At 40.9% G+C, this 23,160-nt stretch overlaps 1 protein-coding gene and 1 long non-coding RNA gene across 7 annotated transcripts in view; one reads left to right on the plus strand and one right to left on the minus strand.

The window, feature by feature from the left end:
* Positions 1 to 3,406: 3,406 nt before the first annotated feature.
* On the minus strand, positions 3,407 to 4,698 carry LOC122563628. Its single transcript, XR_006315672.1, has 2 exons — positions 4,613 to 4,698; positions 3,407 to 3,785 (listed from the first exon to the last, which is right to left on the minus strand). It is a non-coding gene; the product is annotated as an uncharacterized LOC122563628 (long non-coding RNA).
* Positions 3,984 to 23,160, plus strand: part of LOC122563627 (fatty acid-binding protein, brain-like) — a 155,825-nt gene continuing 136,648 nt past the window's right edge. For 3 of the 6 annotated variants that reach the window (XM_043717603.1, XM_043717604.1, XM_043717610.1), the window contains exon 1: positions 3,984 to 4,459. The gene's annotated coding sequence lies outside the window, so the exon portion shown is untranslated. Of the gene's footprint in view, positions 4,460 to 5,169; positions 5,626 to 23,160 lie in introns of those variants that run through there. The other 3 variants (XM_043717607.1, XM_043717608.1, XM_043717606.1) reach the window with 2 other exon arrangements.

Raw genomic sequence — 23,160 nt, forward strand, 5'->3', positions numbered from 1 at the left:
CAAACTCCCTCTTTTGGTAGGTGTTGGTATCTGCAAGTAGTTGTTGTGCTTTTTGGATGTACTCTGCTTTGTCCAGGATGAACGTTATTCTGCCTTTGTCTGCTGGTAGTATGATTATGTTCTTATCGTTTCTTTGTGCTTTTAGTGCTTCCCTCTCCTTGGTGTTGAGGTTATGTGTTTGTCTTTTCCTTGTTATCAGAGGTACGATACTTTGTCTCACTGTTTGTTGTGTCTCTTCTGTTAGTCCATTGTTCCTGAGTGTGCATTCTAGTGCTGCTAGGATGTCTGCTGTCTTGGCGTCCCTGTTGTTGTAGTTGAGTCCCTTGGCCAGTATTGTTCTTTCTGTGTCCATGAGCTGTCTGTGGGAGAGGTTTCTAATCCAGGAGTGTGTTCTGGTGTCCTCTCTGTTGTGTGTTAGTATGGCCATTTTTTCTTTTAGTGCCGTGTTTTTGCCGTGTGTGGTCCTGTTCTGTCCTATGGTGACGGCCTGCTCTATGGTCCGGATCCATTCCTGATTGGTGGTTTTTGAAATTAATGATTTTTGGCGAGCAATGTCTTGTCTGTATTTGTGCGTCTGTAATCATTACCTGGATCATCCTGAGTCCGTGCTGTCTGGCTGTGTCTCTGGCTTGTGGGTTGTTGACTGGTGGTCTGTATCTGACACATTGTGGAAGGATTCGATTCTTTCGGCATTCATGCAGGAACTGGAGTTGTTCGTATGTGGCGGTTAGGCGGTTGGCACAGGATTCCCATTTCCTGGCTTGTCTTAGTGTCTCTCGCCCATAGGTGTTCAAAGATTGTGGAGAAAGTGAGGTCTGCAGATGCTGGAGATCAAAGTTGAAACTTTATTGCTGGAACAGCACAGCAGGTCAGGCAGCATCCAGGGAACAGGAAATTCGACGTTTCGGGCACAGGCCCTTCTTCAGGAATGAGATTGTGAAAAGATTGTGAAAAGATTTGTAGCTCGGGTGATCGTTGTTGTGGTTCTGTTTGCCGATCGGGGAATTTGTGTTGCAAACGTTTCGTCCCCTGTCTAGGTGACATCCTCAGTACTTGGGAGCCTTCTGTGAAGTGCTTCTGTGATGTTTCCTCCGGCATTTATAGTGGTTTGTCACTGCCGCTTCCGGGTGTCAGTTCCAGCTGTCTGCTGCAGTGGCCGGTATATTGGGTCCAGGTCGATGTGCTTATTGATTGACAACTGGAACTGGAACTGACAACCTGAAGTGGCAAATAGAAACCACTATAAATGCCAGAAGAAACATCACAGAAGCGCTTCACAGAAGGCTCCCAAGCACTGAGGATGTCACCTAGACAGGGGACGAAACGTCTGCAACACAAATTCCCAGCTCGGCGAACAGAACCACAACAACAAGCACCCGAATTACAAATCTTCTCCCAAAAGTTATTGGTATTATTTTCTTGTACAATGCATTTTCACATTAAAATTCATTACATTTTCACAAAAAATTCTCTCAATGTGATATAGTTTACATAGAAGCATAGAATACAAGAGAACCTCAATAAGGAAATAAAGGGTATCTTCTCCAATATGTATCTACCAAATCTTATGTCTGAGAAAATATTCTGTGCCCTTTATGTTTATAGATAATAATTTTTAAGTTGCCATTATGCAGAGATGCCAGTGTTTGCATGGGGTGGACAAAGTTGAAGCTTTTTAACTAACTTGCCATTAGCATCTGACTTCCAGCATATTGGGAACCATTGGATGTGATTATCTCCATTGTTCTTGCTGTGCTCAATCCCAAAAGAAGGTAAATTGATGCAGCATTAATGTCCTTAAGTGGTAAACTATTCTGCAAATACAAAAGTGATAACATTAAAATTATTTTGATCAAGTTCTGAAAAAGGCTTGTTAATTTTATACTTGCCTTCCCATGATGGCATTGCTCGTAAAACTTTGTTTATGAACAGCCTTGAAACATCAAAGCTATCCAATCAGTTGCCTTTGGTGCAGAGTGCTTTGTATGGTCATACATTTATGATCCAATTAAATGACTTTTTAACTGCACAAACATGTTAGTCTTTGCACCGGCCACTCCAGAAACTTGTGATTTATGAGAGGCATAAACGTAATTTTAAAATATTGCTCAGTATAATTGCTGCTAAGTAATTAAAATAGCAGTAAACTGAGGAGTGATGGAATCATGATGTTTTACTGGTCTATCCTCCTTTAAGTCACTCCTTAAAATCTCACTCTTTGACCAAATCTGACCTCTTATCTCCTTATGTTGCTTGTTGTTGACTTTTGAATGATAGGCTTTTGTGAAATGCCTGGGATCCTTTACAATGTTAAAGGCACTGGATGCTATATTTAAAGTAATTGGCAAAAGAAGCAACAAAGACAAAAATTATTTCACGCATTGAAGAGTTTGGATCTGGACTGCATTGCTTGAGAATATGGTGGAAATATTTGGAATGGAGGCATTTTACAAGAAATTTAGGTCATTATCTAAAAAAAAGGAAGAATGTGCAGCAAGATATGTAGCAGCATGAGGTAAGATGCTACTTTAAAGAGCCCATGTGGATGACAGGGCAAATAGGTTTGTGTTATAACCATTCTGCTCTATAGAGTCATAGAGACACAGAGATGTACAGAAGGAAACAGACCCTTCGGTTCAACCCGTCCATGCCAACCAGTTATCCCAACTCAACGTAGTTCCACCTGCCAGCACCCAGACCATATCCCTCCAAAACCTTCCTATTCATATACCCATCCAAATGCCTTTTAAATGTTGCAATTGTACCAGCCTCCACCACTTCCTCTGACAGCTCATTCCATACACGCACCACCCTCTGCGTGAAAAAGCTGCCCATACATGCAAGTTGTTACTTTATATTGTGACATTGAGATTTATTAAATAAAACTTGACTGTATGATTATGCTAAAACTATTAATTTACAGCAATGTGTTTACCTTGATGTCCATCTGTAACTGTGGGATATAAGGGTCTGTTTCTGTGCTGTACATCCCTATGACTCCATTTGAAATTACATTCTATCCTCTCTTATGAAAGAGCTCAAATTCCTTCATCGTCACAACATCATAGTCACATTAAGTTTACATCCCTTCAACATCATATGTTGTGTTCTTAAGTCAGCATAATGTCTACAATCATGTATAGGGAAGGAATTTGTCAGTTCCTGAAGTGTGAGATTTTAAAGCCACCAGCACTACTTTCAGGCCATGAATTAAACTGCCAATCAAACATTGCGATCAGGAATCATCTGGTCATTCTGTGTACTGTGACCTTGTATGTTGACTGAAGGCTGCCTGCATTTGGTATTTGAATGAAATTCTGAGCATGCTGCTTTGGAAATGTTGGCTGTTCTTGTGTTTTATACTAACTGGCAAACTGGGTGGAGTGGAGGCAAAATACTGTTCTGATGAAAGTAATGTGGCTCTATTTTCTAATCAACCATAGGTTAAATTCGTGATCCAGACAGATAACAATGTTTATATTTGCAGGTCAATAAGGCGTACATTTTATACATGCGTATATTTCTGAGAAAGAGAGCTTCCAACTCAGAAAGAAAAGTGACCACAAGCTATAACACAAACACACAGTTAGTGCCAAAAGTACAGTCACTATTTGGAAAGTTCAAAAAATAGGCTTGGTCTCTCCCTCCATGGTTCCTTCACGCTTAGTTGTCATCTGCCGTTCGTTACTGCTTTAAAACGTCGAACACTCCTGTTTGAAGAAAATCTACTGGAAACCCTCGATCTACAGTGAACCGTTGTGCTGGGAATCCAAAGTCTCCATTACCTGTCAGAACAACAGTTATTTAACAGTCTTGATTACATTTAAGACAACAAAAAAATGTTACAGCAGAGTTGCTGGGAACGTCCAGGTTTGTTTTGTTATTCGCATGGATATTCACAATTGTGGGTGTTTATTGGTTCCAATTTCCTCCCAGCCATGTGTGAGGATTTTGAATTGCCTGTTTGGTGCTATAATCCCAGGTTCCGTTCATTGTCTCTCCCTTTGCTCCATGTATTGGACTTGGCAACACCGCCAGAATGCAAATACATGGCATTGTTGTGGAGCGGGCCACCCGCTCCAGACAGGAGGGGTGGCCACTGGACTAAACATCAGAAGTCAGCGGAGGACACTTCTCTTTAGAACGCAGCACGGACAGCCGTCGACTTTTACAGCAAGGAAACACTCATTGCAACCGAAGATGGACGCCTACTTAAATCCTAATGGATGCAGTCGACATTGACCGCGCCTCCTCCCCCCGGCGCTGCAATGGTAGAGGTAAAGTCGCTGTCTTGGTACCCGATACAATTGTGTCACTGGTGAAACCTTGCACAGGATGACGCGGTCTGGATGTGTGAATTACAAGGGAATTCCTGTCTTCTGACTTGATTTGAACCGAGCACCTTTTGCAGCTCACAAATATTGCTTTCCCCCCCTTTTATCGTTTCGTTTTCGCTCGGGTAAGAGGCACAATACTTTTATCTTTTTTTGCTAAAAACAATTATTGAATGATAAACTTGCATGAATTGTGTTCAGATTGTCAGATTTGGAAAGCAGTTGTCACGTTTATTTATTTTACCCGCCCCCCCAAGTATCAACGAAGACAATACTACCTCTACCATATCTCCCTGTTACGGCAGTCACATAACCGACCGGTTTATTGTAATCCAATTTCTGTCAGTTTCATGAATACAGGACAGCGTTTCCCCTGCTCGGATTAATTCAGAAGCGAGTCAGCAAATTGTATTTAAATATCACAGGGCCAACTGGTAATAAGCAGGGAGATTGCGAAGAAGTAATTGCAAAAATGCAGGCTTTTTTAAAATTAAAATTGAGGCTAAAGTTTAAAAGAAATCGTTCCTCCTCCCCACCCTCCAACAAATTATGTTATATGGAATAGCTCCAACTAAAATTTGAGTTCTCCTTAGTGACTGTGTGGAAATCACATGCATTTGTACATCATGTGATTTAAGTCCCGTCCCCCCCCGTGTGTGGTGCTGTGTTAAATGGAGAGAGAAAAAGAAAAAAAAAGAACCGCGTCAGGACATTTTTATAACCGCGTCTTGGCGTTAAGGGTCTTTCCAGCTCTTGAGTGAAGTTGCTTCGTCTGACTAGTTGTATTATTTTATCTCGGGATGTTGTAATCGTCTGTCCTGGACATAACACCGTGTTCACTGCCCGTCACTTTGTTTAATTTTAATAGACTTTTTAAAGCAATCTTTGTGTTTACGGTACAGCGACTGGAAACGACCTGACCCCAGTGCTGACGCGACACCCTTTTTTTATTGCGATATGTCGGAGTTATTTTCTTCCCCATAATTGGCATCACCACTGCACACTGGAACTGTAAATATTGGTTCATTCCACATTTCCAGCTGTTTCTCGAAACTCAAACTTCCCCCACACGCCCAGTCGATTTTCTTTGTAAATATTTGTTCTCGGATGTGAGCTCTTGAGGCCAGTAATAATTGGGATTTTCCTGGGAGGCCGATTTCCTGGAAGAGTCCGTCAGTTAATTTCCCATTTCCAAAAAAAGGTTCAGTTTGGACATGTTGCCGCCTCAGCGGATATGCTCTTGAAGCAAATACTGGGCCAGTGTAACTATTTTTACCTCGACCTGTTTGAGGTAATATTAACATTATTATTCTATTAAGTCGTGCTCTGTTTGTTTCAAATAGTTAGCACACCTCAAAATTATTGTACAGTATCTGAAGAGTTTTGAGAGTTGTGATAAATGAGTATATTTAAGGAACCAGTTTGTAGAGGTGAATGCAAAACACTGAAAGGGGATTTCGTAACAATGTTAATGGAACCACCCATTCTCAAACAGAGACGCGTTTTATTTAATGCCTTTTGGCATCTTATTACACCTCTGCACTGCTTCAAGAAAGCATCTCACCACCACCACAAATGCTGGCAACTGGTGACGCCCACTTCCCTTGAACATTTTTTTTTAAAAGGGATGCCTCAGAAGCTTCTCTGGCAGAGGTACTTTAGAAGTTGACTTGGTGTTAGAGGAAACACGCAGCAAGCCCCTATATTTGAACTACACAATGATCGGGTAATCTATTTTAGGGATAATGTTTAGCAGATCAATGTTGGCTAGGATAGCAAGGATAACTTCCCCTGCTATTTTTCAAAATTGTGTCATTGGATCTTTAACACCCTCCTCAGAGGGTGGATGTTGCTTTGCTTAATGTCTGCTCTGAAAGATAGTGCACTGTCATTAGTACAGTCTCAGTATTGCATTGTTGTAGTGGCCTAAATTTTAAATATAGCTACCTGACTTACAATCTGGCACTGTGGTTGAGGTTGCTGGTTAAATGTTAAGATATTGCTTAGAAGGGATATGTGTAAAGAAAGCTGCAGTATTTACTTGTCTTTCTCCAGTGTTTTTCAAATTTCTAGAACTATAGGCTTCACTTAGAAGCCTTCTGTCTTTTGGAGGATATTTTTAAAACAGAGTGTTTGATTAAGCTGCCTATGAATTGGTGCATTCTAATATGTTGTTTGAAATTTTCTTTCCGGAAGAAAACCCGCCATTGTTTTGAATACTGGCCCCATTTGTGGGGAGATCTTTTCCAACACTCACTGACCCCTATAGGGGACAGGGAAAGATGCTTTTGAGAGAATATAAAAGTAATTTGATGATAAAAGGAACAACTGAAAAAAAAGTATAATGCAAAAGTTATCTTTGTGTTAAAAAACACACAACACCAGGTTATAATCCAACACGTTTATTTGGCAGCACTGGCTTTTGGTGTGCTGCTCCTTCATTAGGTGGTTGTTGAAAGATTAAGTTCCATCACTTGACTTTAACACATTTGGATAAGGGGCACAGATGTTTTGGACACTTTTTAAAATATTATATATTTTGTAAGAATATTTGCTTTTCTTTTCTAGAATTTCAGATTCTGGAACAGTACGGTATGCAAGGAAATTGATTCTTAAGTTGACTATTTTCTCCCATGGGATTGGCATCTGGGTGATGCTACCTGACATGATTTAGAAACTGCAGGGTATTGGTAGAAGTAGTGTGTGGTTTTTCTGGCCTTGATTAGAGAAATTCTGGGTCTGTGATAGCTTTGACTTTTCTGACTACCTTCCCCATTGCCCATGGGCAAGAAATCTCATCGAAGACCAGGGCACATTTCATACCTGAATTGCTTGACTGGTGAAACCAGTGAATATCTGAGATGTAAGGATCTGTTTTGAGCCTTGAACTGTGCTGCATCAGCACTTCTCAGCAAGATAATTATAAAGTTGCTAAAATTGTTTTTGGTGTCCTTGAATTAGAGAAATCGAAGGTGTGCAAGTAAATGTGATGACCACAATTTCTCTCTCCTCCCCCATTGTCAGTCACTTGCTAACACTGGCTGTCTAAATATTCACCTGAGTAAAGAGTGACCATTGACATAGTGGAGGGTGTGAAGTACTGTACTTTAACAGAAGGTTAAACTATAAAAACCTCTGCCATGATGCTACAAAAAGGATGTGTCCCAGCTGATAATACACAATGATTAATGGAGATCCCAAAGACACATATATAAAAGATAGTCCTAGAGATGTACAACATGGAAACAGATCTTTCAGTCCAACCTGTCCATGCCGATCAGCATTCCTAAATTGCTCTAGTGTCATTTGCCTACATTTGGCCCATATCCCCCTAAACCCTTCATTTTCATGTACCCATTCAGATGCTGTTTAAATGTTGTAATTGTACGACCACCATCACTTCCTCTGGCAGCTCATTTCATACACGTGCCACCCTCTGCGTGAAAAGATTGCCCCTTAGGTCTCTTTTATATCTTTCCTCTCACCCTAAACCTGTGCCCTCTAGTTCTGGACTCCTCCACTCTGGGAAAAATACCTCATCTACTTACCCTATCCATGCCCCTCATTTTATGAACATCAATAGAGTCACTCCTCAGCCTCTGACGTGCCAGGGAAACAGCCCCAGCCTATTCAGCCCCTCCCGATAGCTCAAACCCTCCAACCCTGGCAACATCCTAATAAATCTTTTCTGAATCTTTCAAGTTTTGCAATATCTTTCCTATAGTAGGGAGACCAGAATAGCACACAGTATTCCAAAAATGGTCTAGCCAACGTCCTGTACATCGCAACATGACCTCCCAACAACTACACTCAATGCGTTGACCAATAAAGGCAAGCATACCAAGCGCTTTCTTCACTATCTCATCTACCTGTGACTCCACTTTTAAGGAACTATGAACCTGCACTCCAAGGTCTCTTTGTTTAGCAACACTCCCCAGGACCTTAGCGAATCGGTCATGCTCTGATTCGCCTTTCCAAAATGCAGCACCTCACATTTACTTAAACTGAACTCCATTTGCGACTGAGCCTTGATTTATATTATCAGTTGACACATTACTATCACAGTGAATTCAAGGAAAGGCAAATTGGCAAAAGAAGTATCAAATTTTTTCACTAAGTTCTATTCCTGTTATAATTGTTGAGTGCTTTTTTAATGCATATGAAGTACAACACTAGCTCATCCAGCTTGCTCTATTTATAACTTCACAGCCAGGATCCATTCAGATAATTTTCATCTATTTCCTTTCCAGCTGTTTTTGACAATGTTCATTGGTAATGAAATTGTGCAGAGGTGGGAGTATTAGTCTGTCATAAGTGATAGTCGAAGCAAAAATTGAGCACTGTTCTTTGAAAATGTGCTTCATAAACTGAGAGAAATGAAAACTTGTTGAGAGGAGAGATTTTTATTGGAACATCACAAGAACTCCTTTTTTATTTAATTGGAGTGGGTTTTACAGAATATTTTCTTTATGGTTATAGCTCTGCTACCTGATATCCATTCATAATTGCATTGAAATAGCCTACAGTTATTGTTGTAGAGAACTGTCCATTTTTATCTACAAGACCCGTTTAGAATGATATTCAATTGAATAAACTTGTTTTTAAAGGCACTTCTGTGGCAGAAATGTTTTGAGTGAAAGTGCCTCAGCAACGCAAGCCTACCATGAGGTAGTATCATGCTGTTTAATAAAAGCAAATTTGGTGTGAATGCTAGAAATCTGAAATAGAAATAACAAATACTGAAGATATTCATCGGGCCTGACAACATTTGAGGACAGAAAAACAGCTGTTAACTTTGAAGTAACTGAGCTCAAAACATGTAACCCTCTTTCTCTCTCCACAGATGCTACCAGACCTGCTGAGTTTCTACAGTGTTTCCTGTTTTTATTTTAGTATCATACTGTGCCTCTGGAGTAGAAGTGGAATTTACAACTTGGATCAGGGCACAGTTACTGACAGTTATAACTGAGTTCACCATGTTGTTTGAGACAGATTGTGTTGTAACAAAGGAGCCATATTCAATGAATAGAAGCCACTTAATTTATGTTTTGTGATTTAACTGGATATGAGAGTTTGTGTTTATTAGAGAATCTGTTCAACTGATAACTATACCCTTATCCTACCAGACTATAATTATGTCAAAGTCTGTACTTTTGATAGGGGTTTTATTCTTTTTTGATGGTTGAAGTTGGGAACAAAAGATGATCTTTGGAATTTCAAGAGCTCGGGTCTGAATAATCCCATTCTTTAATAGTGCTAATTCGTCCTAAGTGTTTTGCTTTATGCATTTTAAATCGAACAGAAGTGGCACTTGTGGCACAGTGGTAGTGTGCCTGCCTCTGGGCCATGAAACCCATGTTGAAATCCCATCTGCTCCAGAGGTGTATAATAATATCCCTGAACATGTTGACTTAGAAAATATATTAAACTGCTTTTTTGTGTGTTTATATCTTTTGACCCAAAGCCTATGTCCCAACTGACAAAATGTTCTTTTGAGAGCCCTAGTACTATCTCACACCAAACTGAGGTACCAAATTTGTTTTTTTTTGTGTAAAAATGAATAATATCCTTTTTTGTTTTATTTACTTAAGCAAAATGAAGTAAAATTAGTAAACTGTCATCCACTCGCTCCAATTACTTTTCTTCAGTTTAGTATCACTCTGTACCAATAGAAGATGATGGACAAGTAAGTGATTAGCTACTGTTTATCTTTTGCTGTTCTATACTCACCCTGGAGGAAATGATTTGTGAGTGATGCAATTTGGCATCAGAGCTATGAATCAGGGTATTATTTTGAAGTCTCTCCTGTTGGACTGGTGTTACCTTGTCAGAATTACAGTGCAAAGCCTGTTGATCTGTATCAAGGAGATTTACACCACTTATGTCAAAGTGATGTTAGTAGTGGTTATAAGTTAGAGGAAATTCCTGCCTGAATTGCTGGGTTTAAACACAGAGTTGAATGACAATAGTTTGTAAATAATAGATAATTGGGGCAATGAATAGAAACATCAGAAGTAGCAAATTGCAAGATGTCTTATGCCATTGTCATTAGCCTCCCAACCACAGGAGCTCACCATCATCTGTTCCATTGTGAAGAATTCTATTTGTGCCAGTAAACCAAATTGAAGAAGCTGCAGAAAGTTTGAGACATACTGCAAAAAATGGTGAGATTTATCTTCCTGCACACTCTCACTCCCCCACCCACCCACTTCACCACCATCCAACCTGTATTCTCTATATTTCTGTACTTATCTCTAATTCATCTTATTTATTCTCTGCTCTTCCTCTGCTTTTCTCATTAAGGAGACAGTTATCCAGTGAATTCCCTGATGAGCTGCTGACCTCATCATTCGCAGCTCCCTCTCCCAATAATATGCTGCAAAACTACTTTTTCGAGCTGAGAGTAAAGAAAAAAAACAAGAACAAATTGAGTGTTCCGTGAGAAACCCTGTTCCAGCAAATTCTTAGCAATCCTTTTCTTTCCCTCTGTCGTTCTGCTATACCTTGATATGCCCATTGTTGACTTCCTGTGCCCCAAATTTATGGCACTTTGTCACAAAGCTGCATATCTTATTTAAAGGATATTGTGTATGGATGACATTATTGATTTTTGTTTTTGCATTATATCTCAGGGAAGGGTATGTGATATTGCCATTACCAATTAGCACTTTTTGTTGTGGAGCATAGGAGACTGAGGGCGACCTTATAAGAGGTCTATAAAATCATGAGAGGCATAGATAAAGTAGATAGCAAAAAGGTATTTCCAATGTGGTGGGGTGGAGGGTTTAAAACTAGAGAGCATAGATTGAAAGTGAGAAGGGAGAGATAGAGAAGGGTCCACAGGGACAATTTTGTCAGAGGGTGAGTGTGTCTGGAATGGACTGTTAGAGGTAGTGGTGGAGGTCAGTATGGTGTTGTCATTTTAGAAACATTTGGACAGGTACATGGATGGGATAGATACAGAGAGATATTGGCCAGACGCAGATAAATGGGACTCGATTAATTATGAGAACTGGACAGCATGGACAAATTGGGCCGAAGGGTCCATTTCCATGCTGTAAATATCTATACACTATAAATGACAGCCTTCTCTTTGTTTAATTAGGAACGTCCCTGGAATAGTTTTTTTTTAAAAATGCTGTTCATTCACCTAGTTCCATTCTCGACTTCTTTCAGAGAAGAAATTTAATAAATGGTGTCACACTGGCTCAGATCGTAGCACCCTCCACTCTGAATAACCAGGAACTAGGTTCAAGTCTCACTACAGAACTTTAATGCCACCATTAAAGCTGACACTTCAGTGTGGTGCTGAGCAGTACTGCTCTGTCAGAAGTGTCATCTTTCAGAGGAACTGTTAAACTGAGGCCCCATCTGCGTGTTCATCGGGATGTTAAAGATTTCATGGCACTCTTTTGAAGAAGAGCATGGGGTGTTATTCCCAACCCCCCATCAACATCACAAAAAACAGATTATCTGGTCTTTATCACATTTCTGTACGTGGGAGTATGCTGAGTGCAAATTGGCTGCCACATTTCCTATGTTAGAACAGTGATTACATTTCAAAGTACATCATAAAGCACTTGAGACGTCTGGTGGTTTTGTCAAATGTTATATTAACGTGTGATGCAATTCGTAACATTTGCATTCATTAGTACCATGTGAGTCAGCAGTGTGTGAAAATTGTAACTTAAGGAAGACTGTTCCAAGAGGTTGTTAGCTTTGACTGTTCAAAAGTATTATTTATGTTTAATACTGCCTACAAGCAAGGGCATGAATTCTTACAATTTTTAAAAAATAGATCTCTCAAAGTGTTAAAGATTCACCAAACAGTGGTCTGGTGGTTACAGTCCGGTTAGAGATAGTGGGGGGATTGACAAAGATGCAAAAGTAGGCTCATGCAAAAAGAATATGCTGTTAAGTTGTGTAGGGGCTTGGGGAGTGTCACAAGAAGTGCCGAGTAGCCCTGTGCAGTGAGGACGCTTGAGGTTCTCTGAGCTAGTAAGTGCAGGTTAGCGTTGGAGTAAGGCTCAGGAAATTCCTGGAAGTTATGAGGGAAACCTGAGAGTGGATGGTACTTCAGTGCCACCGAGAGTGAGGATTGCAAAGCCCCTGGATGTACCTGCGTAACATTAGAATTCTGGGTGAAGAAAAGAGACAAGTGGCAACACTAGCTTGGTAAAGCTGAAATTGCGATGATGAGTAAGTACTGGATTACTGCAGGAACCAGGAGAAGAGCATAGTCTGAGGAAAAGAGGATGAAGAGCTACAATATGAGAAATTGAGGAGGTAATCAATAATGGTGTGGCTTTTGAGTGAGTTCTGAAGTTGAGCCTTCAAATTGAGAAGAATTGGAATCCTTTGTCTGGTTTTGATAAAAATTGTTGAACCACAGTGCCATTAACATTTGGATTAGTTGAGAAATCCAAGAAGTTTGACTTGATTACATTTGCTGTTTGATGGGCTCCATGAGATGTTCAACCACAGTTAGTCTGTTACTGACATTTACCTCCAGTTAAATCTGGAGGTGCATCTTGGTTGATGACTAGAGTGTGGTGCTGAACAAGGCCAACAGTGTGGGATCCATCCTCGTACCGACTGTGGTAGTTCATGGAGACCTCAGTCCTTGCTGTGTCCTATTCTTTTGGAGTAACTATCCTCTGCTATAATGAACTAATCATCTATTTTCTAACTGAGAGATACTTAAATTACTTGTAGACTATGGATCCGTGTGATTTGTGGATATTATATTCTGTATACAGTAGATGGTTTACTGCTCTAACTTTGTAAAGTTTGTTGCAGTTTATTCAAAACTTTGGAGTATTGAGGCATTAGTCTTTTAGATTTTACATTTTTGTCTTTTTTTTTCAAGTTGTTGCTCCTTTGTCTCATTGTAACAAATTTGGTAGAATAGTTTGGATCATAAATGCGAATCTTTCCTTTTCACTCCTGCATTTCCATGATGTGGTGAATCCTACCTGACTGAAGTGACTGTGATTCTGATGTATTTTGCCTGTAAAGGGGATATCCTGAGATTGTGGAAGATGCTACAAATTAAAAGTATTCTTTCCATTAGATCAAACTAAGTGGATGGCTATTCTTTAAAGAAAGAAAATCTCCAATTTGCTGCTTGCAGTTATAAAAATAGAACCTATGCTTCCTGAATGAACGTAGTGCAGGATTGATGAATGCTAGGGCTTCGAAAATAGGTTAACTTCTTCATCTGAGCGCGAGGACCTTGATCTGTTGGTTTGGAGATGGCGCATAAACAGGGCAGTCAGTTTTCGGCTGTAAAATACATGAAGAACAACCCTTTTTTTTTTCATGGTGAAATAAATTAAATCTGTTGTACTGAATATTTTCTTTCAGCAAAGTCCTGGAAAGTAAGTTGCCAAAGTGGCTTTTCCCAATGAAAATGGCAGTGAGCAATTCTCAAAGCAAATGCAAATGAATTCCAACTGCAAAATTGATTTTTCTTTTATAAGTTTTATAGCAAATTATCTTGCAGTATTGGCATTATGTCACTGTCAACTAGAGCTTTGTGGCAGTTATTAAAAACTTGTTTTGACTCTACAATTGGCAGAGACATGGCTTGGATTGAAGCTTGCTAATTGGATATCTTTGGGAGCAGGGCAGCAGTACTGATCAGATAGTTCTTTTCAAGAGCCGGGCCAGTCGTAGTTGTGCTGAATTGCCACCCAAGCTCTGATTCTTGAAAAGGGGATTGAATCCTGTGCTAACTGGACATCTAGCCAACCAGCCAACCAACTGCCCAAACTCCTGGCTATAAATGCCCTGAGTGGAATTGGCTTTGCCCAGGTTTAGCCAACTCTGTGACCCAACCTTTAATTTGATACTGAAATGATAATCTCAGAGCAGTGATGGGATATCGGAAATCTAAATTGTCTCCGGATACATTAGTGACTTGGATCTGAAATATATCATTGAGTGGAGGAAATTGTTCTGTGTCTAAATGCACTGTACTTAATTGGTTGAAGTGGAAAGTGTTACGTTCTTTGGCACTAACATACTGTACCTTTTTTGAGTCTCAAAATTCGTATAAAGGACACAATGTTAGACTTAAATCCTGATAGTCACAAATGGCAGAATTGCCACTTTAGGGAATGAAAGTTTTACTGAAGTAGTATTTCTAACATTTCTACAAAAAACATATTTACAGAATTAAACAACTGATCTGTAGGGCTGTCTTCTAGGATGTTCCTTTTAAGACTTGTGTTCCTGCACTGAGTTAAGTGGCACTGCATGGAAATCCCTGCAGTAATGGAAAGGACTGAATTCAGTCTGCATGAATATAGGACTAATGGAGCTCACTTTCAAAATGAGAGAATTTGTTTTATTTAGTATCAAACTTGTTGCAAAAGAAAAAGTCCTGCCAATATAGTAACTAACTGTACCTTTCTAATTGATATGTTAAATCCTCAATAGTCTGGAAAATAAAACTGCATGAGTATGTTAGCAGCCGAGTGTGACACTGGAAGAGTACAGCAGGTCAGGCATCATCTGAGGAGCAGGAGAATTGGCGTTTTGGGCATAAGCCCTTTGTCAGCTCTTGCCTGAAACATTGACTCTTCTGCTCCTTGGATGCTGCCTGACCTGCTGTACTCTTCCAGCACAACACTCTTGACTCTGATCTGCAGTCCTCACTTTCTCCTGAGTATGACAGCGGTTTTCATTCTGTGTTTGTAAAACAATTTAACTCATTGTTCTAACACGTGCAGGCAAACATTTCAATTTATCTAACATTGGATCTTTTGTCTTAAAAAAGATGGCTGTTTTTGCATGTTTGTTTGTATTTATGGTTGTGTAGGGTTTGAGCCAGGCAGTGGAACAGCTTCAGTTTTGGCCAGCTTGGATCAGCATCAACAAATCCCAAGAGAGATTTAAAACAAAGTAGGCAGGAACAGATCATACAGTCCATCAAACCAACCTGACAAAGCCTGAAACAGCATCATTTGACACCTTTTACCAAACAGAAATGTATAATGGCAAAATCAAAATTAAAATGGAAAGCCAATTGGGGGAAGAAATTTCTGATTTCAAGATTGTAACTAAGGGGCCAGACGAAGTTGTGTGTTTTCATCACTTGGTCATAAAAGGAGGATTAAATTTGGGATCTCTGCCCTTGCCACAGGTTCATCAAACCCCATGAAAAGTATAGGCTGTAGAGCTAGCTGTCAGCTCACAAGTCCGATTTTAGTTCAAGAAACCCACTATTACTACTTTTTTTTTAAAAGATGTGAGAGATTGTGTTGGAGAAGAGGATATTCCAGAGCTTAGCGCCTTGGCATGTAAAGGCACAGCCAGTAATAGCAGGGAGACTAAAATCAGGGATGCTCAAGAGGCTAGAATTGGCAGACTATAGCTTTCTGTAAGGAGATTATAGGTCCAGGGAGGGCTGAGGGTGTGGAGGGATTAAAAAATCAGAACATGGATCAGGCATGGCTTAACTGGGAGCTATAGGTGAGAAAACACCAGACTAACCAGTGAATGGGACTTGGTTCAAGATAGAGTTTTGGATAAGCTCAAGTCTACTTTTGGGAGAAGTTGTTAAGTTGGCCAGGAGAACATTGAATTGATCAAGTCGAGGAGTAGTAAATACTTCCAGAGTTTAAGCAGCAATTGAGCTGAGGTAGGGCCGATTTATCGAGGTTATGGAAGAAGGTGATCTGCATGCTGACAGATGTGCAATGGGAAAATTATCTCTTAACTTGATGTTGTCAGCAGTCTGGTTCGGCTTTGAGAGAGTTCCCAGGGTGAAGGTTGGAGTGGATGAGAGAGCAGAGTTTGTGGACAGAAGATTATAATGGGCTGAGCTCGACAAAAACTCGCTGGTATAATTTCGATGAGGGTCCTGGTGGGTTTCTGTCTGAGATCTAGAGAGTTATCTTGTGCAGTTCTCTGCTGATCTTTTCTTTGAGAATACACCATGTTGCTTTGGCATCCCACTTGGACTATCTTGTGACTACTGTCGGCAAAGTACTCACCATTGCTGGGAGGTTTGCTACTGGAACCATTTAAAGACCAGCTGTGTGCCTGGCCAAGCGATGCCAGCCACAAATAGCTCATCACTGCACATAATAGGAGGGAAATGGATGGCATGTGGGTGGCATGGGTGACTCATTGTTGGAAATAAGCTCCATTTTATAAATGGGATGTTGCTACTTTACATCACCTGTCTGACGATGTAACTACAGCTACAAGAATTAATGTACACAGACTATCCATCCCTAGCCCCATGCCATTGTTAGAACCCTGTCCAATGGAGTGCTAATCTTTCCCAAATGCTTGGCATGGCACAAGATTGTCATTATGCAATGTGGGCACATGAATTGCTGGAAAGTCTTTAAACAGATTAAAACGTTGCTTTTTTTAAAAATTGAATAACCGGACAAATGGGAGAAAAAAAATTCAAAGGCTACATTTGCTTCTGGGAATAAATAGCAGCTGCTTGCTTTGCGAGCAGCAACAAGTTAACAGACCATGAATGATCACTTTATCCAGTTCTGATCAATTGGAAATTGGTGTCAATGAAGTCCTGTTGGGTCTTTTTCACTTGACAGTACACCACTTGTTCATGCTGAATGTGGTATTAACCCTGCCCCTTTCCCAATCTTCGGTGTTTATTGGATCCACTCATTGTCTGCACCAGTGATGCAGAGCACCACATTCAAGGATTATGCCTGTTGTACTACAGTGAACCCTCCTCTACAGGAGGCCGATCACCTGCCTCTCTGTGGCCCTGGAAGAACTAGCTGAATTGTGTGGTGTTTGACCTCAGTCAGGAGGTTGCATGACCGAGTCATCAGCCATGGTTTGCAGATGGTATCTTTATTTTTTGGGAAACATCTTTGTATAGCATCTGGCCTCTGGGACAAAGCAGGGACATGAGTCAAGGATATAGGCTTCATGGTAGCTTTCAGGATACATGATGCAGACCTCTGAGATGCAGTATCAATAATCCGAGATGACTTGTACATTGAAATGGAACCCTTTTCCTGTGGATGTTAGCTGCATTATTGTGTGGCACTGTCAACATGACGTACACAGTCCATCAGGACCTACACCTGGGTAAGCCAGCTATGTTGGCAAAGCCCTCTGCTCGAGTTGCTGCATTGACCTGTCACTCGGGAGACCAGATGAAGTGGTGTGAATGTCAGAAATTGCATCAATAATTGCTTTATATTTGTGGGTTGAGGATCGAGTTTCCACATTGTTTCCCTGTGGATCTATGAAAGCAGCCTGTCGCAACTGTCACTTGATAGCCAATAGGAAAGGACAGCCACCCACTCCAGTTGGCACAGTCTGTCCCATCTCCACATCCTGTGGGGGTCATTCAGCTGCACCACCTTCATGGGGAGGCTGTTTGGCAGCTCCTGGAGGTTGTTACTGGTCCTGGGTCACTGACACATTGATTCCTCCTCAATATCCATACATCTGTGAAAGGATGCTTCACAGGTGGATGTATTCCACCTGCGGCTGGATTCTACGGTTACTAAAACAGTTCTTTAGTCAGCATATCACTCAAATGATAGTCCAGCATAGTCCTCCATTTGTATTGGGTCTTGCAGAACTCCCAAAAAGGAGTAGCATGGAATACCTCTCCATGGATTTGTTTGATACGGGACCTATTCTGATGTATGCCGCACAAGATTATAAATGCAGTATGATTTAATGAAACTTTGTCTCCACTCCAAATCCCCACATTACTGAAGGAGGGAAACACAAGTACAGTGCGTATCCTCAGACAGGAAATTCCATTTACACCATCCACTGCAGATGCGGTGGCAGCTATTTATCAATAGTATTGTGCATTAGTGATTTAGATGAGGGTAGAACACAACATGGCTTATGCTTTGCATTGAGTTAAAAATCACATCACCAGATTATAGTCCAACGGGTTTATTTCGGAGCGCTGCTCCTTCATCGGGTGGTTGTGGAGGTTAAATTCATGCTCACAGAATTTATAGCTAAAGGTGTCCAGTGTCATGGAGCTGTGATCCAGTGAATAATCTTAGGTTAAACCTTTCATCTTTTATAATGGGATATGCTGGGTTCTGTTCTGTTCTGTGTGATTTTTAACTTTGTCCACCCTAGTCCAACACTGGCACCTCCAAGTCATGCCTTGTAGTGAGACATCCTTAAATATCTGACCACGGCAGTGACCTTTGATAATCTACCTTGGCTTTCAGTGAGGAGAACTCCAGCAATGACTATAACCCTTCCCGCCACCCAACCACCACCTCAGACTGACCTGGATGGACAGATCTGACTGATGAGTGACTGGACCCCTGACCAATCTCTGACTTAGCACTGATCTCCCCAGACTGGTTGGTCTGGCTGTGGCCCACTCTCCAGCAGTTAGTGGTACAAAGCCCTGTAATGCCCCAAGCAGACAATTAATCCTTCCCAAGTCTCCGGGCTGATATTGCTTCTTGTCCCTAACTGTGGGGACTGGTTGACTAATGACAGTTCTCCCAGGTTTGACTGAAGACTGACGTTTTCTCTCAGATTGAGATGTAGCCCTTTGGTTGAAGCCATATGCAGCTTGTTTACCACATAAACTGCTGGTACATGATGTAGGTGTGATGTTGACATAGCATGGTACTGTACAGCAACACGTCCACCTCCCTGACGGATCACTGCCGATAGCTGTGACAATCTGTCTGGCTTTGTGTTCGCACTAAAAGGCGCAGCAAGACAGAACTATCCTGAACCTGTAAGCTCTGAATGAGGCAGCAACGCACAATGGCAAGGCAAGACAGAGGTACTTAGAGCACCCAAGTAGATTTGGTGCATAAGTGCTAAGAAAACAAAGAGCCCTAATATCCATCCTGCTCCATTGCATGAAATTTAATTTGAAGTGATTTATTATTGTCATGTGTACTGAGATACAGTGAAAAGTTTTGTTTTGCAGGCTATCCAGACAAATCATGTGTTACATTAGGGTAATAGAACACAAATGCAGAATATAGTGTTACATCTGCAGAGAAGATGCAGTGAGAGAGAGATCAACTCTAATATGAGAGGTCCATTCATAAGTCTGGTAACAGTGGAGAAGAAGCTGTTTTTAAATTTGTTGGAGCGTGTTTTCAAACTTTTGTGCCTTTTGTCTGATTGAAGAGGGTGGGAGGGATGAATTTGGAGATGCCAGTGTTGGACTAGGATGGACAAAGTTAAAAATCACACATCAGGTTATAGTCCAACAGGCTTCTATGGAAGCACTAGCTTTTGGAGTGCTGCTCCTTCATCAGGTGGTTGTGGAGTATAAGATCATAAGGTGCGAGGGGTCTTTGATTATGTTGGCTGCTTTCCTGAGGCAGTGGAAAGTATAGACTGAGTCAGTGGATAGAAGGTTGGTTTTCACGATGGACTGGATTGTGTTTACAACTCTCCCTACGTTCTTGCGATCTTGGCAGGGCAGTTGCCATGCAAGCTATGATGAATCTGTAAACGTTGGTAAGAGTCATTGTGGACATTCTGAAATTTCTTAGCCTTCTGAGGAAGTAGAGGAATTGGTGTGCTTTCTTGACTTAGCATTGATGTGGATGGATCAGGATAGACCATTTGTGATATTTACACCACTGATATAGACAGTGACGTGTCCTCCACTCCACTTCCTGCAGTTGATGACCATCTGCTTTGTTTTGCTGATATTGAGGGAGAGATTGTTTTCACACCATGCTCCTGCCTATAAATGGAGCAGGATAGGCAATAATGAAATATTAAGTGCAGATAGGCCTTTCGCTACTTACTAGCAAGATTCCCATTTTGCCATTCAAATCTTTGCTTAATCTTTCTCTTCCTCGGTCGAGTCTCGTTTTATTTTTATCTCGCTATATTTTCCCAACTGACTAGCCACTGTCCACGTCGTTCAGTGCCTGGAAAATCTCCACCCCAATTTCTGCTTATGAAATATGGGTAAGCTGTCTTGTATAATTTAGTAAACATGAAGGGATCAAGAGAGCTAGTGCTGAAATAAAGCTAAGTGTCATCACGATAGATTTTGAGATGGACCACTGAAAATATGTCAGAGGGGTATCATGTAGGAGAGAAATAGAAGAGCCAGGATAAAGCCTGAAGGGAGACTGGAGGTAACAAGACCGCTTCTGAAAAGAAAGAGTTTGTAAGTCATTCTCTGGCTGTGGTTGTGTACATACAAGTGTGGAATCAGCTGGCAATGGAGGATGGTGTGGTCAAAGCAGCAGACAAGATGAGGGATAATTTGCCTTAGTCACAATTGACATCCTATTTAAGTGTGACATTGATAAAGAGCCATTTCAACGCTGTACTGGGAGAGGAATTCATAGGAGTTGCAGGAAAGTAGAGTCTCAATTTGTGAAACAACAACACATTCAAGAACTTTGGAGAGGACAGAAAGATTGGAGAGGTTGTTTAGAAGTTGAGGGAAAGCTGATATTTACTTTTGAGATATTTTCGTGGTAGTCAATTGGAACGATTGATCTTTTGAAGAAAGAGGCCTTGATAATAAATGAGGGAGCCAGGAAGGGATGCTGGGTGGCGCGCACATCAGTGAGAAAGCTGGTCAGTGGAGCAGGAACTGGGTCCTGCTGGCAAGGTGACCTATGAGCAGGCATGAGAAAAGGTAGCACTACAGGGGTGAAGTGAGGAGGACAATTGACCTGGTAAACTAGCAGAGTGAATGGCAAGAGATAGAACATCTGATTTGATTCTCAACCGACAGCGGTATTAGCTCCTCATGACTTTGTAGACCTATCTCCGGCTGTTCTTGCACCACCAACCCCCAGCCCCATCTAGATGCACACATTGGCAATGATCAACTAGGGTATACGTTTGTCTTTCAACTAATGCTATTTTAAAATTGTCAGCCAATCACTGAGTCTTTGTGCATTTCTCTATTTTGATTGAAGTCAACCCTTTAAGCCTTGGAGTTGTTAAGGTTTCGCAACTGAAGACACACTCTGTCCAACAATGATTTCAACTTGAACTCTTAAAAAGATATGCCATTTTGCATCTGCATGCAAGTTTTCCATTTACCTCATTTAACTTCCCTGAATTGACTGACACTAAATTTACATCTATACAATGCCTTTATTAGGGGTATTATTCTGTAAAGCATTCCATACTATCTGTGATACAGCAAATACTTAGTAAAAAGGATTAAAGGTCTTGTGTGGGAGATTTATTATGAAAGTTAAACTTCTTGCAGTAGGAATAAAAGTAACAATTATAGATACAGTGAAGCCAGGATTTAGAGAGAAATTGGATAGTTTTTATGTAAAGTTGGCCCAGGTAGGATTGGCTGATTAACCACATCTTGTGCTTTCAGGATTGAATTTAGCTAAGGCGATTAAGAATCATTCAATCATTAGTTCATTGAAGCTTATTTTAACACCGCATAGAGAGAAGAGGGAGATATTGCAAGCCTAAATGCTTTTTTTTGGCATCTGATATAGTAGTGAAACTTCTTAATGCACAAAAGACAACTGTGGATGCTGAATCTGAGAGAAAAAAAATCCTAGAAGCTGCTGGAGAACCTCAGCAGGTCATCAGAACCAAGAAGTGGCGTCACTGAACCTGAAACGTTAATCCTGCTTTTGCTCGATAGATGCTGCCAGACCCATGTTTCTCCTCTAAACCTATCTGATATTAATACCTGCTCAGAATAACTAATAATGTTGGGTGTGGCTTCAGTCGAACATTTACAATGGAACAGGAGTGTCAGTTGAATTCCAGTATACTGCACTGTGGAATTATTGTAAAGATTTGTTTTTGAAAATTTAAGCAGACTTGACTTGTTTGGTATTAAATTTGTTCCAAACAAAGACATAGTGACATGACTGGTAATAGAATAATATTGCTCGTTACGGATTGACTGTACACTAGAAATGTATTTTCAGAATTAAATGTTCATGGAAAAGAAGTCCCTAGCTTCTCCAGTGGTTTAGTTGGTGAACATTCTGAGAGGAACTGGTAAAATTTCAGGCTCACTTTGCTCCAAGTTACTTGATCTAGAATACAACAGCCTGAAGGCTGTATGGAGCCATTGTGTTACGAAGTAAAATGTCTATGTGGATCTCATGAATCTGATTGCTGTCCTGCGACATTTGCTGGAAAGTGTGTCTGTAGACGTCGGGGAAAGATATTATTATGGTTTCTCTTCATCTCCACTATAAGCTAACTTCCTATTTTCATGTATGAGGAATGGCCACTTGGAATGTATTGCAAGGGGGACAGTGCCTGTGTGGAACTAATGCCGTAGAATGCTGTCAACATTATGGAGGAGAAGATTAGGAAAGGATAGAGAATTTTCATTTCGCTAAAGGTTTGTCAAAACCCTGAGAGGTACCATTGACCAAAACTGAACTGGGCTAGTCGTATAAATATTGTGGCTATAGAGCAGGTTAGAAGCTCGGAATACTGTGGCGAGTCACTCCCCTCCTGACTCTCAAAGCCTGTCCACCATCTACAATTCGGAAGTGTGATGGAATACTCCCCACTTGTCTGGATGAGTGCAGCTCCATCAACACTCCAGAAGCTTGACACCATCCAGAACAAAGCAACCCGCTTAATTGGCATCGCATCCACTCCCTCCACTCAATAACAGCAGTGTGCACTATCTACAAGATGCACTGCAGAAATTCACCCAAGATCCTTAAACAGTCCCTTCCAAACACACGTTCACTTCCATTTAGGAAGACAAGGGCAGTGATACATGAGAACACCACCATCATCATGTTCCCTTCCAAGCCACTTCTGACCTGGCAATATAATCACCATTTCTTCACTGTCGCTGTGTCAAAGTCCTGGAAGCTCCCTCCCTGGTATT

Source organism: Chiloscyllium plagiosum, chromosome 27 (assembly GCF_004010195.1).
Source record: "Chiloscyllium plagiosum isolate BGI_BamShark_2017 chromosome 27, ASM401019v2, whole genome shotgun sequence".
NCBI classification, from domain to species: domain Eukaryota; kingdom Metazoa; phylum Chordata; class Chondrichthyes; order Orectolobiformes; family Hemiscylliidae; genus Chiloscyllium; species Chiloscyllium plagiosum.